Source organism: Corapipo altera, unplaced genomic scaffold, assembly GCF_003945725.1.
Source record: "Corapipo altera isolate COAL_440 unplaced genomic scaffold, ASM394572v1 175, whole genome shotgun sequence".
In the NCBI taxonomy this organism is placed as follows: Eukaryota; Metazoa; Chordata; class Aves; order Passeriformes; family Pipridae; genus Corapipo; species Corapipo altera.
The window spans coordinates 2458538-2477912 of NW_020884942.1; the positions used below are offsets into that span (position 1 = coordinate 2458538).

General features: G+C 40.5%; 1 protein-coding gene across 2 annotated transcripts in view; it reads right to left on the reverse strand.

The window, feature by feature from the left end:
* ARHGEF4 (Rho guanine nucleotide exchange factor 4) overlaps positions 1–16060 on the reverse strand; it is a 220913-nt gene extending 204853 nt beyond the window's left edge. Inside the window, exons 1-2 of one of the 2 annotated variants that reach the window (XR_003530675.1) lie at positions 15920–16060; positions 1569–1604 (exon numbers count right to left, since the gene is read on the reverse strand). The gene's annotated coding sequence lies outside the window, so the exon portion shown is untranslated. Of the gene's footprint in view, positions 1–1568; positions 1605–15919 lie in introns of those variants that run through there. The other variant, XM_027661803.1, reaches the window with a different exon arrangement.
* Between the last annotated feature and the right edge of the window lie 3315 nt (positions 16061–19375).

Sequence of the window (19375 nt, forward strand, 5' to 3'; positions counted from 1 at the left end):
TTTCGACCCGTAATCTCTGCTGTGACTGTTAATGTCATATTTACAACCAAAGTAACCAAATCAAATTAACCAAACAATTGGTTCAGTAACTCTTCTGTATGAGTCTATATATCTGGCACCTATTCTATTACTCCTAATAAAATCAACTGTTTAGACTTGCATATGTATCTCACAGTTCTCTACTGCTGTATTGATGACTGAATACACCCTTAAGTGGACAACTCACATTTAAAAGGAGAGACTCTGTTATGATTTTTGCCAAACTCTCTTCAGGGTAGTGGGCAGGCATTGTGCCACACAAACCTCTCCGGCCTCCTCTCTTGTGTTAGAGGAGTTGGGTATGCTCTGAGCAGAGCTCACCAGCAAACAGGGGTTTGTGCCATGTTTTCACTTCTCCATGAGCCTCCCTGTTCATTTGTTGTGAATAGCATGGAATATGAAATCATGGCTCTCTCCTTCTGTGCAGGAGGTCAGAAAGGTCAGCTACAATTGTGCAAAGGATGTGGGTTTTTTCCTTTGGTCACAGGAGACCAAGGCTCAGTGTAAGTAATGCAACCTGTCTGAGTAAAATACAACAAACACTTCAAGTGCCACAACTTGCAACCATTAAAAATAACCCAGAAATTAAAAGTGCAAACCTGGTATAAACAAAAATCTGGCAGTGAGGAAATCGCTTTCTTTCCAGAGTGTTTTGACAAACTATTCAGAGGCTGAAAGTGAACCTCATTTCCACCCCAGAACTCTGTCCTCTTGAGAGCCTGGGATGGGGGTAGAGGAGTAAAGGGAAGACTGAAAAGTGACACACACAGTGGGAGAAACCTTCCAGAGATAATCAATGGCTTCATAATGAGCAGCCGACTCCACTGAATATTGATTAGCCAGTGCTGGCAAGCTCTGCTCCGGGGAGGTCAGCGCTCCTGCCAGCTGCCTTGTGTGAGCACAAAGGAGGCCTCAGCAAAAGGCAAATTGTAAATGGCAGGTTTTATGTGAGAGGCACCATTCAGGCCCTCAGTAGAGGAAAAAAAAACCCCAAAGTATGGTCACTGCACAAGCAGGCACGAAGCAGCAGTAGTCCTGCTAACTTTCGTTATTACACTGTGCTACGAAGTGCAATCCTGAGTTTACCCTAATAAACTTATTATAAAGATTATCAGTTGCAAATGTGCAGATACCAGGAGTTGCCACAGGTTCTCCTTCCCTAACGGTTTCACAGACATATGAAATGAGGTGCTTTCACAGACAGCTGCCCTCAGAAGCTTTGCCCAGTGTCACACCTCAGTCCATGGCAGGTATAAGTACACATTTCAAGCTGATACCATATGCTGGCCTAGGCCAGCTGTAAGCATAAGCCATGCACCTGAAGCAGCACAGCTGTGTGTCAGCACTCCATCCCTCCCACAGCACCATCTGATCTTACTGTCCCATTCAGTAACTGTGATTTTAGCTTTTTAGTATTTTTAAAATATAAATAGTTAGATATTAATTTTATTATTACGGACATTGTTAGACACACACAGAACTTATACTGCTGAGGAAATTAGACATTTGTGACTAAAAGGATATCCTACCTTTATTGAAGCAGAGAGTCTTTTCTCATAGGCTTTCTGTGGAAAGAGAAATTGTGACAGTCAGGGAAAAGAGATCTTGAAACTGTGTTCTTTAAAAGAAAAAAAAAAAGGAAGAAGAAGAAGAAAAGAAAAAAGTTCCAGTTCCTGGTTTCTGCCCGGTGTAACTCATCTGACTTCAGTGGGGCTGTCCCAGAGTAGATTCGTCCCTCTGTCTTTGCCAAAAAGAGAACAACAGGAGCCAGCCAAAGGCATCTGCTTTTGCATTTCCTCAGTGAATCCGTTCATTATACTCTCATGATAGAGAACTTGTAAACAAAGGCACTTCATGATGCTGCATTGTGCTATCCATAATTACATTGTATGTGCTTCATCAGTATACATGCTTCAGGGCACACTGCAAAAGCTTTTTATGTATTCAGGACTCTTTCTGAGAGGGTGGGTTAAATGAAGAGAGGGAAAAGCTAACAGTTAAAACAGCAAAAGAAACCCCAACAGTTACTTAGAGAGGAGCTCAGTGTAAGAGTAGGAGAGGAAGCTTTATGTACACACACTGCAAAAAAAAAAAAAGACGGTAGCAAAATCCCTGCCTATCCGTATCCCAGTTAGTTTGTGTGCTTTAATACTTCCACTTGTTATTTCCACAAGCCCTTTAAAACAGTAATCATGTTTATGCAGTGCTACCACATGAAAACCTCAGCCTGGATGGGGATTCAGAAGAACTTTTTTTAAAAAACCAGTTCAGTTTGGAAGCTCTGTGATGTTACCTTTATATAAATGACCAACCATGCCTTGACTTCAAAGTGATATGTCAGGTATAACTACCTAACTATTGAGCATTAGAAAATTCTGGTGTCAGATCATAAGCAAGTCCTAAATTCTTTATTGCTTAGCAGATGAGCTTAAAGTGCTTGGTACTATATGGTGCAAGTCATTCTCCGAGAAGAAATTCTGTTTATCTTGCAAGCATGTACTAACACCGTCTGGGATGTAATTAAGTCCAGCAGAATATAACATATCTCCTGAGAACTTTGCTTTTAGAGGTCCAGAATCTGCCACCAGAATGTGTGTAATCCACACCCTGTGGAAAAGTATTTGCGTCTGAAAAGAATTTGAAAAAAAAAATCCTTAAGATAACCAACACCCAGGTGTGCAGGGGAGGCAGGATTGGAGGGCTGGAAGCTGAGGCTGGTCTGGAAAGTGGAGCACAGACAGAGGTAGCAAGAAAGGGTGAACAGAGGGGTTGTGGAGAGACAGGATTTTGTGGTGAATTCTCCCTTGTACTACTTGTATGCACGTATAACATATTTTGCTGCAAAATCACAATATTAGGTTTGTTTGGTTTTTAATAGAAGTAATTTTCAAAAGTGATAGGAGGTAATAGATTGCAACCTATATCAAAATACACTAAAAATGGCACATAACAATGTAAAATTGTTTTAAATGCTAGACTTCACTGTGGACTAAGGAACAAAACACTTTCAAAGTGCATACATCAAGGCAGCATTTGCATAGTTTAACAGCTAACTGAAAGTCTTCCAAACTGTGCAATTCCACTTTCTAAAAAATTTACTACATATCCAAAGTTTTCCTCTGTTATTGTCAATTACTCCTGTCCTAGAGACCATAAAAGGAAAACTTCAGGCAGTTCTTTTCTAAACACTTGTTACATAAAGATAAAACCCATCAGTCTTGTGTCACTTGAAAAGTGTTCTCAGATGAGTATTTACAATTAAACAGTAGCACCTTCCTCCAGAAAGGGCTGGACATACACATTTTCTTAGTCACTGCTAATTCAGAAAGTTTGGAGACTTGCTCAGCTGGAGATTCAAAGTTGTTAAATTCAGTGTAACAAGAAGGAAAGAATACCCAATGTCACAAAATAATATATCACTACTTGCCAACAAAATACAGTCACTCCATAATAGCTTTTGTAAAAGTCCTCTCAGCACTTATAACAATTATTATATTAATAACTATTAATAACATCTTACCTAGCTATTCAAGTCCACAGATGTCAAAGTCTTTAACACAGACAGGACCACCATTTGGTTATTTTGGATTACCAAAGGTTTTATCCTGCCATCGTGGCAGGGGCCACAAAAAAATCCATGAGACCTGCAGGAACCAACTTTGGCTTCTGCAAATTTTCCCCAGACCTTGCACTACACAGAACAGAACTGAGAAACATTCTAGATTCATGTGAAGGAATCTACTTTAGAGGTCAAAAAGTCTTTATGGATTAACTTTTTAAGAATTCCTTTAGAGTAATTAAACCAGAAGTAATGCTGAGGAAGAGTGCCAATGGAATTACTCTGGCTTTCTCCAGAGCCTTAGTGTAGCTCCAGGAGTGAGTCTGTTCTGAAGAAAACTCCTTGTGGAAAACTGGAGGAAACTCACATGTTATCTCATCACCTTTGAAGTTCAGACATATGGATGTGTGTATAATGACCCTGCAGCTGAGGTGGAACCTAAGCCATCTATCCAGGACAAGTACACAACACTCACCATTTCCATGAAAAACCAGTGCCAAGTACAGCAGGCACCATTCACGGGGCTTTAAGCCACAGCTTCCCTCTGGGTGAGTCCAGATCTGGGCTGGAAGGCTCAAACACAAAGCTACACACTGCCAAAAAGTGCTGTGTTTCAAGTGGCTTGGGATCAAACCCATCCTGATTTGCACCCAAACCACACACCATTTCAGGCTTGCTTGTAACTTCGCCAACTGCTGCTGAAGGGTTCACAAACTTCAGTGAACTTGGCTTGAACTTTGTGTTGGAATTGAAAAAGTAAAATAAAACTTTCAAGTTGAAGGTTCTGCCTCAAGACCTTTTGCCCATCTCCAATACTGATGCCTTATAAAACAATAATTGGTGTTCTATTCCATACAATGACCCCAACCCTCATGCCTTCCACACACTTTTCCAGGTTTCCTTTTCTGTATGTCTAAGGACATCTCCCACCTCATTGCTTTCACTATAATCTTTAAGTTTAAGATGAGGAAGAAGATTCTCAGCTACAGTAACACTGGAAGCTATGCATAATTCTTTACTCACAGGAGTAAAATCCCTCCATCCTACAAAGCTTACTGAAGTAATGATAACAACACATTCTTTAGGGTTTTCCAAGGACAAATGAAAAGCTGGCTTCTGTTTTTCAGGAAAGCTATAAAATAATATAGAAGAACTTGGAAAACTGATCATGGTCCTGTCAGTGGTAGTAATGCACACACACACACACACACATATATTTATCCCTTTAGCTGTTCACCATAAGTTATGGCAGCTTTGAATCTTCCCAGCAGCAAGTGCCCCAGTGTTTCTCCAGAGAAGTGCATGTTCTCCTCATGTTCTTCTCTTCTTGCCCTCAGTTCCAGCATCCCTTTTTAACACTCACTTAAAACCTCTGTCTTAGAATAGGCACTGTAGGTCTGAGGAGCTTTAAGAGAAACTGCAGAGCGGTTCATAAAGATGAGAAGAAAGGAGAATGAACCATCTGCAACTCTATGCAACTCTTGAAGCTATAACTGTTTAAATAAACAGGATTTAATTGAAAGCAAAAACAGTTTATCCCTGAACAATGAAGTTCACAGAAACTTGGTCTAGAATAGCCTTCAACACTATCTGCTTTTCTTCATGCTCATTTTTAGCCTGTTCTGCCTGCTCCTTTTTTATAAAGAATTACCATTTTTGTGGTGGCAGTAGTAAGCCATTTGACAAAAATAGCTTACACAAACCTCACTCTGAAAAAAACCCCAACCAAACAAAAAATCATTACTCTCTTCTAAACCATTTTGACCAAACATCATCAAGAATGGCATATTTGAAAACAAGTGAAGTTATCAGATTTCTGAAGAATGCATTTTTGATCCTGCACACTTCTATTTTATAAGCCGTTGTGTAGTCACTTCTTGAGTTTTGTAATTAACCTGAAGAACTGCCAAGTAAAAATAGTTCCTGTCTCTAACCTTCCCTTTTCCATCCCCTGACAATAATCAATTCCTGGTGCTGCTCAGAGGAAGAGCAAAGTGACAGCAGGATCAAACACAACATGTAAATAACCCCGAGGCACTGAGATTTCTCCTTTGATCTACTCAAACAATGATTTCTCTCTGATAATAGAATATTCCCTGAATCTTTTCATAACTGCTGTATATTTTACAACACAGGTCCCGACCTTGTCTAGGTAGGTTTGGTTTTCTCTGAAAGCCTTTCTGACTGAGCTAATGAGAATGTGATATGGTCCCATGCTCTTGTGGCAACACAGTGTAAGGAAATTCCAGCTGACCAGCATCCATGCCTGCTTCTGCACTGCTTGTGGAACTGTGCTCAGAAACATGGCACTTCCATGGAAGTGAAAATCAACTGGGGCAAGTGGGAGAGAGAGGAAGTTTTCAGACATGTCTACTCCTTATCTCACAGTGCATCCCAGAAAGTGTTGTGTTGCTACAAGTGTGTGCGTGGGAGGGTGAAATGGATTGATAAACAAGCAATTAGGGGTTGGAACTGCTCCAGGCATAAGTACCACCAAAAAAAGGCACCTAAAAGTCAAAAACAGTTGTGAAAGCTCCTCGGCAATGTCCTGACATTTTTTATTACACAACTCTAAAGCAAATCTGAAAACTCAAATGTTCCATTAATTTTGGATGCTTTTTAACTTACTCGCATTCAAATTTCAGTTCTTCTCTCCTGCTAATGAGTGGCCTTCTCCTCTTCCAGCTGCTCTTTGTCTGTAATGCAGTGACAGCTACAGGCTGCTGCCCAAATTGGAGACTTGCTATACGAGGCACACAGGCACATCCTTTCTCTCAGGGAGCTGTGTACGTTCCAGTGGGAATAATCAAGTATTCCTTTAAGATGAAGAACTGATGCAGAGATAAAGCAATTTATCCAAGGCCCTGTTGGATGCTTGAAGCAGGAACAGGAGTGAACACAAATCTTCAGTGTCTTCACAGAGGATTGTACACATTTGTCGATCTGGAAAGGACAAGCTCTACTGCTCTGGAAGTGCACACCTGGTTTGAGCACACGAGGTAAGACAGTGCTGTGGGATGCACATCAATCCACAGTGTAAGCTTCCAGAGATCAGGGTGTGGACAAACACAGGCTCCAGCCAGGCTGCTACTCCCCTGGGGATCAGTGTCAGTGGTCCCCAACACAAACAAACATCACTCTGCATGGATTTCTGGACATAAGACAGTGGAGCCAGAGGTGCCGTTCTCTTAGAGCTGACAGATACTTGGAAGCAAATAGGATGGAAAAGAGCACATATACGTGAAAACAAAGGTGTCTGCAGAGCCCTGGCTTCAGTAGGATTGGAAATGCTGTGAGATTACACTAAGATCACTTTTTTATGGGCACCCTGTGTTGTCATCACAATTCAACAGCCAGTTATCTTCTTAGGAGAGTGGCAAATGCGGGTCTGCTGGACAGTGGGAAACATTCCACTATTTATCACCACTACAGTTCCCAGGATGTCTTGTGTGCAGATTTGCTCTGGGAGCCTTTGCCTGCTTCTGGCAGCTTAAATGTAAATTTTTTTTCTTTTTCTTTTTTCTTTCATTCTGCCCTCTTTTTTTTTAGGAGGTTTTCCCCTGCTCCCAACACATTTTGCTGATGTCAGTCCCCCCGCACTCTGTCTCTGCTGGGCATCCTGGCTGGCTATTTATGTGGGAAGTGAAATGAAATCCTGCACTTTCTGGATGAATGCTGCTATACTCATGCCATTTAGAATTTTTATTTGGACTAAGCAAAGAAAAAAAAGTCAATGTAGCAGCTATTATAATCAGCATCTTTTACAAGTTGATCCAAGGTCTAAAACACTTGCAAGATGACTGACAATTCCAAGGATAAAAGAATCATTGTCTGAGAACTTCCCATTGCAAATTGGTATTTCAGTTTTCCTCTGCAGTTATAGCACCTGAAAATACTTTTTTCTTTTCTTACATCAGACCCTCATGCAGCCACATGCTGGGACTTTAAGGGAAAAAATTCCAATTTGAAAACTTTACTGGCAACATTATGAAAGTTATTGTCTCTTGAGCACTGACATTAATTTTTCTCCCACATTCTGGTTTATCACCCACGCGCTTCTCACCACACCTTAAGGGCCTGGTCTCTGCTTCAGCAGGGAGAGACAGGCTACCAAACTGTGCTAGGGTTGTCCATTTTGCTAATGGGATTATAGCAAATAATACCAAAAAACCCCTTACTTATTCATATGGAAACAAAATTAATCCCTTCTGCCTGCCCCACCCCATAACTTTGTGTCTGAGCACGAAAGCTATCTGTCTGTTTTGGCAGCACAGAAACATTCACAAAATGTTTCCAAATACCAGGGTTCCCCCCTCCCTCTACTCTTTTCAGTTTAGCTCTGCAGGAACACACAAAGTATAACAAAGACTGTGACATTCTCTCCCATGTAAGTTAATATAGGGCATTGATATCACTTTCTGGGGAATAATATCAAATACAGTTACCAGGAAAAGTTAAAGAAAATACAGAAGGAGAGGGAGCTATAAATAAGGCTAAAAGCTATAAATAAAAAGTATCTTTCATGCTGTTAATTTCCTGGCTCATATGATGCCACCACGGTGTGTTGTTAGTCAGTATATAAGATTTTAGTAAATAACTTTGCAACACAACTTGCTAGAGAAGTTTTCCAGATGATGTCCAAGGGATAGACTCATCTCACCTGTACAAGATAAATGGATGCTACATTGACCTTGTCTGCCTTAGGGGGTCTCGTTTATACCAACGTGGAAAATCAGCTGGAATGGCTGGAGGAAACAGCAGTGCTGACTGCAGCTCATGGGAACACATCTGGATACTAAACCCATGGCTCAGGGTGGCAGCTGCACATTCAGGGGGGCTGCCCCTGGGCAGAAGCAGCTGGCAGAGTGTGGATTGGAGAATTTGGAGGGGTAGAACTGGACAGGCATTGCTTGAAACTTTGCCTGTGAACTTTGTCTGTTCTCAGAGCTTGTATCTGAACTGTGGTAAATAATTCCATTCTGATTCCTCTATTATCAGGAAGTTCTCTAAACACCAACTTATCTATTGCATAAAGACAGAAAAGGTGAGCTCTCAAGGTTTATCCTGCCGTTTTCTTTTCCTAGAATCTAAACGACAATTTACTTATAATGACCATAATCAAAATTATATTATTTTCTGTAATCTGCAAATAAATTCACTGATTTAATCCAAAAGCAAAACTGAGAGTTAAAACCTACCTTTGACTAAGGGAAAAATGCAATATATCTAGTAAAACTCAATGCAAAGGGATAAAAATTGATTGCTTTTTTTTGTTGTCTTTAATTATCCATATTATTCTACATCCCTTTCACGTGAAGTGGGATAGTATGATTGAAGGTTGATGGCTCTACAAAACCCAGCTTTTTCACACGTAGACACACTGCTTTCAGTGTAAATTCAAGTTTCCAAATAAATCAGAGTTAAGTGTGTAGAAAGAATATGCTTGTCGTTAGTTGGAAATTCAAATTTTATTTCACTGCTTACTCCTGAGTGGCACAGTGATGTAGCTAACTTTTAAAACTGCCCTGCCCAAGCATTCTGGTGGGTATTTATACACCGTGCTGTCTGGCAACATCTTATTCAAGGCTTGTAGCAGCACAAATTCTTCCTTATTTGCCAATTTTAATCCAAATTTGTAAATAATCTCACTCAGAGCACTGCACCTGAAGCATCAAGTAAGAGGTTTTATTTCTGTCCAACACCAGTTCTGCTTTTCTTCCAAAAAAAAACCAAACAGGAGGAGAAACAAAATACAGCACTGTATCAGATTTCTGTAATAATGAGAAACTTTCTAGGAAGAGCATCAAACATTCCAGTGTGCGTAAGAAGTAATTTGTCCTCAGTCACCTATTTACAGGTTCTTAATCTATGCTGTGTACTCTGGTAGTCAGGCAGGATTTCAGTTATGTTTTATTTAAGCTAATCATCAGGTCACAATTCAGCAAAAGAAAGCTCTGCCCTGATTCATGAGCTCCAGTGCCGCAGGAGTCTGCAGGTCCATGGCAGGAATTGGTCTCAAATTAACAGCATAAAGAGAACTTGGATTGAGAGCATTATTTAAATAACTGACAAAGATAGCTACTGAGAAAGATAGCTACTGAAAAGTAGCTACTGAACACACACTGCCCCACACAAAGGAAGGTTGATAATTTTAAGAGAACGAGGTTGGAAAAAAGGGATGTGGCTGGCTTTTCCAGCAATCATTCCCCAGGCTTTCTAAAGAATGTTTCAGAATTGTTCTGCAGCTCACAGCCTGCACTCTGAACACACTGGTTGTAGCTCAGAGTTGTATCCAGGACATGGCTTGATGAATACTAAAGATACTGGAAAAAATTCAATTCTTGGCTTTTTGGGACAGAGAAAGGAGGAAGTCAAAGTCCCCAGCACATGCTGACTGGCTTACACTGCCCATAAAGAACTGAATCTCTGCCCAGGATGCAAAACCAATCTGAACCAAGTTCTCTGACAGGTTCAATACATTCAAATTTTCCCTCCACTGTTGTCCATTTTCATTGCTTTGTCTCTCTGCAGCACCTATTCCTACCCAGCACTTCAAGCACTATTCCAATATAAAACAGGCTGTTTCAATATTTCTGGCCCAAAGGAATCCAGAAAATTGGAGCACAAATTAAAGGAAAACAGATTCAGAAACATTTCCCCTGAACTAAATAAGCCCCGTAGAACATCTTATGTTTTAGGAGTTTAGTGTATCTAATCAGACTGTTCACCCTCAGAGCCTGACCCTAAATAAAATATTGGCAGCTTTGACCAAATGAGTGAAAGGAGATTTGAAATTCTGGCCGACAGCTTAAAAAGTCAGTGTTCCAAGAGGCGGGGGGGGGAGAGGGAATGTTTAGAGCTTCCTGAAAAACATCTCTCTTTAGTTGTCTCAAGTTGCACTTCTTAAAAATCTTGGCTTTTACTCTGAGGACTAAAGGCAAACAGTAAGCTTCACTGGAGTTCCATTAACAGCCAAATAAAAAAACACTTTACTGAGAAAACATGTATTTCTACAAGCAGCTGAACCAACAGAGTCCTGTTTCCTACAGCTCTGCAGTTCTCCAATATGGAAATGAAAACATTTTAGAATGTTTCTGATGTTAATTAAGGGATGGATTTATGCGGGAGCCTTTCCTGCAGGAGGAGAATTAGCAAAGTGTCTGTTCCCACTCCCTGAGTACCTACTTCTGTCTCCCTGATGGAAACTCTGTAATTTCTGCCTCCCTCAAATTTTGCTGAAATTGGCCACAGTGTTCACAGGTTATTAGGGAGGAGTTCTAGACACAGCAAGACCGTGTAAGCATATCAAATAACAACAACAAAACCAACCAACCAACTAACCAAACCACCACCAAATCCCTTGTAATTTCCAACAAACACTTAAGGTACCTGCAAAATAGTTGTGAAGGGAATCAGCCAGTTTCCCTTACAATATTTCCACTTTTTGATCCAAGCACCACCTACCAGGACAGGGCAGGAAGGACTGTCTGCTGGTTAAACACATCTCACACTCTGTCTACCACGGTTCAGCTCCTTCCTCTGCCGAAATCTTTCTTGAGCACAGTAAGTCATGCTGAAAACAAACTCAAAAAGATATAGGAACCTCAAATTGGGTTTTCCAGACCCAACTTGCTCATGCTTGAAACTTAAACCAGTTAAGTGTTCTCAGTAGAGTACACGGGGAGTGCTGAAACCAGAGTAATAGCATGTTTGCGGGCATCAGTCCCAGCTAACCATCATAAAATAGTGACAAGATATATCTGAAAACCCTTTCTCCCTTCACTAGACAGTTTTCTTAGAGGCTGTCATTTGGAATCCAAAGAGAGATCTCTCCTGAAGAAACCACTTGTGTCTTAGAGTTTCCAGCCTGTTGGTATGGAAAATGTGACATCTGCAGAAGTGGCCACACTTTCACTGAAAAACTTTCAGAAGTCATCAACTAAGAAAGGGCTAAAAATTGCCTCTCTTCATCCTTTTTTTCCTCAAACAGATGGCGTAAGAAAGCAGGTAGTGCCTTTACACTTCCTTATGATCACAGCCTAATGGCTGGAAAATTCATTCACAGTATAGGAAAATCAGTCTCCTCTTTCCCCTTGAAAGGGATTCATCCCATGCTGTTGATTAGGCTGCCCTTACCACTGCCATATTTATACTGAAAGATAGTCCAGCCCTACAATGCTTATAATGACAACTAAAAATCAAAATAAATTCAGGAAAAAAAATCAAACAAATTTGCTATCCCTTTTACAGACAATGAGCTGAGCCAAGGACAGTAAGATTATGAATACAGAGTAATAAATCAGATGAATAGCTGAGAGTTAAGCTCCTATTCCCTAAATAACAGGACAGTGATTTAATCTTTCCCTGGGGATCCAGTCTGGTCGGTTTATGTAGCATGTACAAATTAATAGCAACAAAAGTTGGAAGCTCCATAGGACCTGGTATCTAAAAGTATGTACACAGGCAAGAAATTAGATTACAGATCTCACCATTATTTTACCTGTTGTGTGGATTTTAGGCTGTTAAAAAAACACCAGGTGAGCTGACAGAAAGAAAATGCTTAAGGTACAGTAAGTAACAGGGAAATTACATGCATTAACCAAGTGGTTTTGATATTCAGAGGTATTGAATATTACTGAACTACTGTAAATTACTGTAACAGAGCATCAATTCAACTAAATTTATGTTAAATCTGAAGTAAAACCTGCATGCATTTTTAGGATTTTTTTTAGTCATTTATTCTCTGCCTCACAAACTTAACATATTAACTATTGACTGTTTTGAAAAGTTAGTGTGACCTGCAACCAGTGTGGAACACGATGTTCATCTCTCTTTGGGGGTATCTTTGTTTCCAAGTGTTTCAGAAATCTATTTATTTAAGCCAGAAAGTAATCACCTTGTTAAATCAATATAAATCATTGTTATACATAAAAAAGGGAATTGTCCACAGGAGACTGCACTAATTTAATTATTTGTTTCTAAAAGTTTCCCAAGTTCATAAAGCTGTTTGCTTCTTCGTAAGCAAGTATCTTTAGACACAATACAGGTTTACAAACTGTAAAATAAAGAGCTGATTTACGATGGGAACAACTAACACTAATAGAATGAGGAGAGACTGTGTTTGGCAGGTGAGCAGTCAGGCACCAATCTGTGTGCACTCTCATGCAGTTTGGTTACAAAATAATCCAAGTCCACTAGTGTGAAATATGCAATAAAAATGTCAGGGAAGCACTGTCCACGTGTGAGATCTGGCAGCAAAGCTGCCCTCACAAGGTTTGAAAATCAAACTCACACATCCAAGGGGCTTCATTGCAAGAAAGGGCTACTTGGTGCAAAAGCAGTTAGCCCAAGAGGAGAAACTCATCATTTCAAAAGACGGCATGAGAACACTAACTTGGATAATATATGGGAGATTAGAAAAGCTCCATCTATAGACAAGCTGTAACACTGAGCCACCTGCATCTTTGTACAGAAGCAAAAAGCTTAACTTGTTGAGACACATCTAAAAATGAGTGTCCAACCATCCTTTCTTTGCAACTGTCTCATGTTTGTATATGGGGCTTGAAAAGGAGCACTGGCTGAAATGACAACCTTGGTGGCTCATGGCACTTTTAGAAAGGTTCAAAGCCTCTTCTTTCTTCCCCACAAGGCGTGGTGACCCCTAAAAACAGAAGCCAACCTTGGGGACACGAGTGGCATGTTTCCCAGATGGCAGTTTACAGAAGAGGCTTCTTGAAGTCTGACAGGCTTATTGCATATATTCCTGTTGTTCATAGGTGGGATTTGATTATTTTGTACCTAAACTTCACGTCAAACTGCTTGAGAGTAGGCACAGGTCAGTGTGTGGTTTCTCATCTGCTAAACACAGTCTCTCTTCATTGTGTTAGTCTACAGAAGGGTGAGACACAGGACTCATTCCACCACTCACACAAAGGACACGTGACTCTACTTCCCCTTTTGTGGTAGCATGGATAAGGAGTTATAGGGAGCCCCTGATACTTTCCAAGTCATGACCACCTGGAGCCCTATTTGTAGCCAAGAACTGGAACCATTTTGATGCATAGGGGATGTACACAAGCTGTCACAAAGGGTGCCTCTGTAACGCAGCAGCATTTCAATGCTGTTGGCCTTCCCTCCCCTCCCACCACAGCAGGATTCCTGGGTTCTGCCAAGCTGCAGAACCTGAGAAAAAGCAACACTGTGCTGCTTTTGTTCTTGCAAGGGGGAAGGAGAAAAAAAATAGCACTTTTTGAATGGATTAGGACTTGGAAGAGATTTAAGTCATGGAAGAGTGTCAGGAAATAAGAAAATGGGGTCTCCAATCTGAACAGTCTTTAAGAAAGCTCAGCAAGAAAGAAGCATTAATAAATCAGAGGTTTAGTTATCCTCTTGGCTTAGCTGGGGCGTTGTAAAGTTCTCAGAAAGCTGTCTAAAGAAATTTGTGATTTTAGCAGAAGCTACATTACCTCTCTTCACTCTACTGCAGTATGAATTTTCCCTTCCCGACTCAAAAAACTTATATGCACTGTGCAAATATAATGCTATATGTGAGCAGGGACAATCACAGACAGAAAAATCTCTTCTAGCTTATGTATTTTAAAAACTCTTCCTGTCATTTAAGAAACTACATCCACGAAGAAATGGAACAACCATTTATCCTAGAGGGTAACGTTTGCACAAGACCATTGTGTCCAGCCACTCAATGTTTCCTGCACATATCACAACTAATCTACTAAAATATCTATGCACAGGCAGTGATCCCAGTTATTGTAGTTGTTGCACACGCGGAGACCAACTACCTGATGTACAGCCACTGGCTCTGGCTCATTCTGTAATACAGGTATGGCTCTTAAAACCTACAAATTCAGTGGCTGCAAACAGGTCAAACCACAAGAAAACCAATCAAACCAATTAGAATCCAGACAAGGTGCAACCTTCCCCCACCCTGGATCAGCACTCCCAAAACCATCAGGAAGTCTCTGCCTCACAGGATGGCTCTGACTGGCTGCCCAGACATCTGCCCTAGGGCTATTTACTCCACCCTCGGGGCTGTGTGGATTCCCACCCTTCTCAGTCAACCTCACGAAAAATCCCTGCAGTAAGCAAGGAGAGAGACTTCACGAAAAAGTCACATGGAAGGGTCTCTATCTGCCACCTAATGCAAGTAACTGGCACCACAGGATAAACACAGACAAGAGCCAAGACACTATGAATAGACGTGGAAAAAGCTGTCTAGCAATCTAACAGATAAAACTGTTAGTATTGGTTTTTATGTTATAGTTTTGCATAGCTATGCTGGCAAAAAAGCAGATGTAACTGCCCCAAAGCTGCCACACACATAGAGGGGAAGGCTCCTTGCTGCTGAGGCACCACCTGGCCCCACTCCTGTGGTCTCCACCCCATCATCATCATGCATTTCCTCTGTCACACACTTTAGAAGAAAAAGCAGCCAGCAAATGCTGCCTTTCCATTTGTTTTGATCTATCTGGTGATCTGCCCATCAGCTAAGTGCCTACAACAGTAAGGCTTGAATGTAGTAATAGAGAGACAAATCAAGACCTATTACACATTCTAAATTTACTAATATACCATTGTTATGCACAAACGAACCTGCATTTGAAGTTCAAATATCTCAGTGATCTTCTGCTTAAATCTAAAAGCTTAAATCTTATCGCTTTTGGAGGTTTCCTTACTTCAATCTGAACATTAAACCAGCTTTTTGCAAGGTGAAATGGAATGAACTATGGTGTTTATACCTGGGCCAATGCCTTGTTGCTTCCCATCCAGTAACACATTAGGCAAAAGTAATTTTATTAGATGTGCCCAGAACAATTTTAAAATAAGTCCCACCACAACCTCAAAAACTGATTCCCCATTATATTTGACAAAAATGTTCCAACCCCCCCCCCAATTCTCTGCTTTTACAATGTTCACATTTTCAGGATTAAAGTATATTCTGGTACTCATCCAGCACAAGAGATAAATGTAAACCAGTGAAGAGCGTTACAAGAAATTTCACCTCTAAATTAACAAAAAATAATCTCAAATCCCTTGTAACTCTGTAACTACACAGAGACAATTGGCTAGCTATTACTAGTGTATTGCTTTGTATAGTACTTCATTAGTAGCCCCTTCAAGTTTTCCCTTGTTGAATCACCTGTTTCTGGCTACAATGTCAATATTTACAATGCTCCTTTTCCTAATAAAGCATGAAGGCAACTGTATGGTACACAATAAATTCTCAAATGCTTCAGCAGAAACTTCGTATTTTAAACACATAGGAGAGTAAAAATGCCACAGATTTGTACTAAAATTTCTTACCTTGCAAAGTTTCAGCAACAGCCAGCATGTCAGGTACGCTGTGAGAGGGAATTTCACTTTTATATATCTTTCAGGGAAACAGGTAAGGTACATTTGTCCCAAATCCAGCTCTTCATGGACAGCACTACTGGCAGCATTATTAATATCGTCTTCCCCACCCTCTTGTCTTCCTTTTTCCTCTTCTGCTGATGCACCCAAACATCTGTTGAACTCCATTTTCAAAACGTCTGTGGTGTCACACCCCCAGCCCCCCCTTCTCCACAGCCCTAATCCTTCCAGAGACAACTCAGGAAAGTTTTACTTTCACAACAGTAATGATATTCCCTGATCCTCCAGAAGTATGTAGCCTTGTCTTTAAGCCAACCCAAAAAGTTAAGACTGTGGTAGAATAAACTTTCTTTAAACTGTATTGGCTCTTTGCCTTTCTCTTATTGAACAACCTCTTGCAAATGTGTGTACAGCTACAAGACAAATATAGCACCAGCAAGCCTTGTCATACAGCACAAGAATACTCCTGTTGTTGCCAAGAGAGGAGAGAAAGATTCCATTTATTTAAAGAGCAAGTCCTCAGCATCAGTACTCCCTTGTTCATTTGGAGGGGGGAAAAGAAGATGAAAAATCTGTTAGCTTTGAAAACTTTATTTTTTTGTCAACTGTGTTTCCTCAGAACAAACCCCAAATCTGTAAAAAAAAAATTATGTTCTTACGGAGGAGGGTTTTTTAATTCCAGAGACTTCCAACCACAGTAATTCATTGTCTGTGATATCACAGATGCCAAGCTTGGGAAGGCTACAGATTTCAAAAGAACAAATGAGGTCTTGCAGATGGACTGGAGCCAAGACATTCTCAAATAATGAACAGTCCTTCCATAGGCCAAAATATGAAGAAAATATGCAAGAGATTAACTAAGTAATTTTTAGCTAAACATTAAGCGGCTCATCTGTACCTTGTGACAGCTCAAACTTGTACATTAAGAACAATTTTAAGGGCCTTTTTAAGGACCTCTTAGGTTTAATTGTATCAATTATGAGAATTCAACAGCATCGACAACTAAAAGGCATAATTTTAATCAATAAGATTAACTTTATTGGTGACTTCATCCAGAAATTTATGCTGTCTAAAAATTATCTTCCCCACCACAGAGAGGATATTTGAGTAAAGGAAGAGAACGCTGTGGTTTGATGAAGAACTAATCAAGAGTTCCAGTATCTTTTAACATATCTAATACCCAAAGATTCCATCCTCTTGAACTACCTTCAAGCATCAGGCACGGCAGCGAGTAAATGCTTGCCATCCCATTTTATGATCATTAACCATATTAAATACCACCTTGAATGATTTTCATAGGGCTACCTGTAAGTTATACATTTTATTGTTAGAAAGGGTGTTTCAGGATACAAAAGGTAAAAACAAAATTCCTTCACACCCATATACAGTCTGTCCATAAGAAACAGCAAATGAAATGCAGAAAACATACACATTTCTTTAGTCTGATACATTTTACAAGGTGTCTGGCTCACCTGGTTCCTGACGGGTACAGCTGCCACTATTTCCCTTTCTTTTCACGTTCATACAAATTTGAGAAAGAGAAAATACAACAAATTAGAGAGCCAGACCTTCCCATGATGGCTCACTGGAATAAAGTAGAACATAATTTCTATTCCTGCAGGCAATCCTGAGTACAGATGTTGAAGGCACGTTGGCTCTAGCAACTGTAAAGGAGCTGGATTGCATCCCAGTGCTCACTCCTGCTGTCATATCCCCTGCAATCAACATGTGCCTGCAATTCCCACACGATGCTTACTCTGACATAACACATCTTTTGAGCAATCAGCAGCAGCCTCTATGTTTTCCCATTTGTAGCTGATCAGGGGACCACTCCTGGACCTTCATATGTCAGCAGGCAGGGACCACAGCCCTTGTGCAGCAGCCTGCTCTGCACAGGGCCAAGCCAGAACTCCTGACCCTGAGCATGAAAGCAAACTCGTGGGGAGGAAAGTTTCACAACTCTCCCCTGCTCTCTTGTCCCTGGAGGTGAGGAGACTACTATCTTTGAAAGCAACTGTGGCCATGCCAAAAGCCTGCTCACTGTTGCTGCCAATTTTAAACACAGTTAAAGAACACTTGACATAGAAAATGACAGGGAAGGAGAAGTCAAACCAAAGAAATGTCAAGAAGCAGATGACTGAGCCAACTTATAAACTTGTAGAACACTGTCAGCTGAGAAAATTACAAGGGTGGAGGCAGATGAAAACTGCATCTATTACTAAATTACTGTCTCTTAGTCTGTTCCCAGAAGGACATGACATTGCCACACACTGCCAAAGTTGTATTATTTTCATCTTTCCATTGCCTCCAAGTTCTTTGATTCTGACCACTAAGAAGTTGCTACATGAGATATTTTCAACCCTAGTATTTCTTCTCTAATCCCTACCATTTATGATGTGAATAATGACATATGAACCAACAAGTCCACCTAACCTATCTTCTGGCCCTGGTTAAGTGCAAGTGAAACAATAGTTAAAATAAGATCCACTTACGCCCTTCATGTAGTCAACATTCCCAACATTTCTGTTCTGAGCAGACACCATCATAGCAGGGCTCAGCAATTGTAAGAAAATAAATCATATAGACTTGGACCAAGTCTTAAAGGTCCTTGATCTGGATTTCTTACACAGCTCTTTTACCTACAACACCTTTTTGGGAACTTCCAACATAAACCAAAATCAGAATGATTTGTAGAAGGTGAGTCAAAAAGCAGTCTGCATGCAGGGCCCAGATACTGGGTTTGCTTGTTTTCATAACTTTCAGTATCTGAAATGGTTTCAAAGTCTTAAGATAAAACAAATTTCCCAAATAATAACTTTTTGTTTTAACTTGAGAAGTCACTGCAATTAAGAATAATTTATTTTACCACCCTGCTGTGATAGATAATTTTCCCTCCACAGCCTGTGGTCACAAGTCCAGTTTTTGTTTTGTGCTGGACTTGGTTCACGTTTGGAAACAGCTTTTCTTGCCAGATAGGATTCCCGAGCAGCTCCCCCAGCTTCTTCAGCACAAAGTGTAGTATAAAATAAAGGGTTCAGCTTTTCTGTTTTGCTATTTTAAATTCAAAATTATTCATAGCAGAAGCATGATGTCACACTTCAGAGGAGCATGTGTGTAAGCTCCTGGCAATCCATACCCAGTTCCCTATTCTGTTCTGCCCAGCTTGGAAAAAAGCTACTTATGAGAGCTCTAGATAGGACTGTGCTTCCCCATCCCAAGATTTTAAAACAACCAACCCTCCCCTTCCCACAAAAAAACAATCCAACCCAACAAAAAACCCAAAGCACCCCACAGTTTTTATTCCTATTACCCTCACCTCCACCTCATGGTCCCAATGTGTTTCTAAGCATATTGTAAGAAGGTTTTCTGAAAATGAACTTCAGAAAGTAACTTTCAATTGTTCAAGTC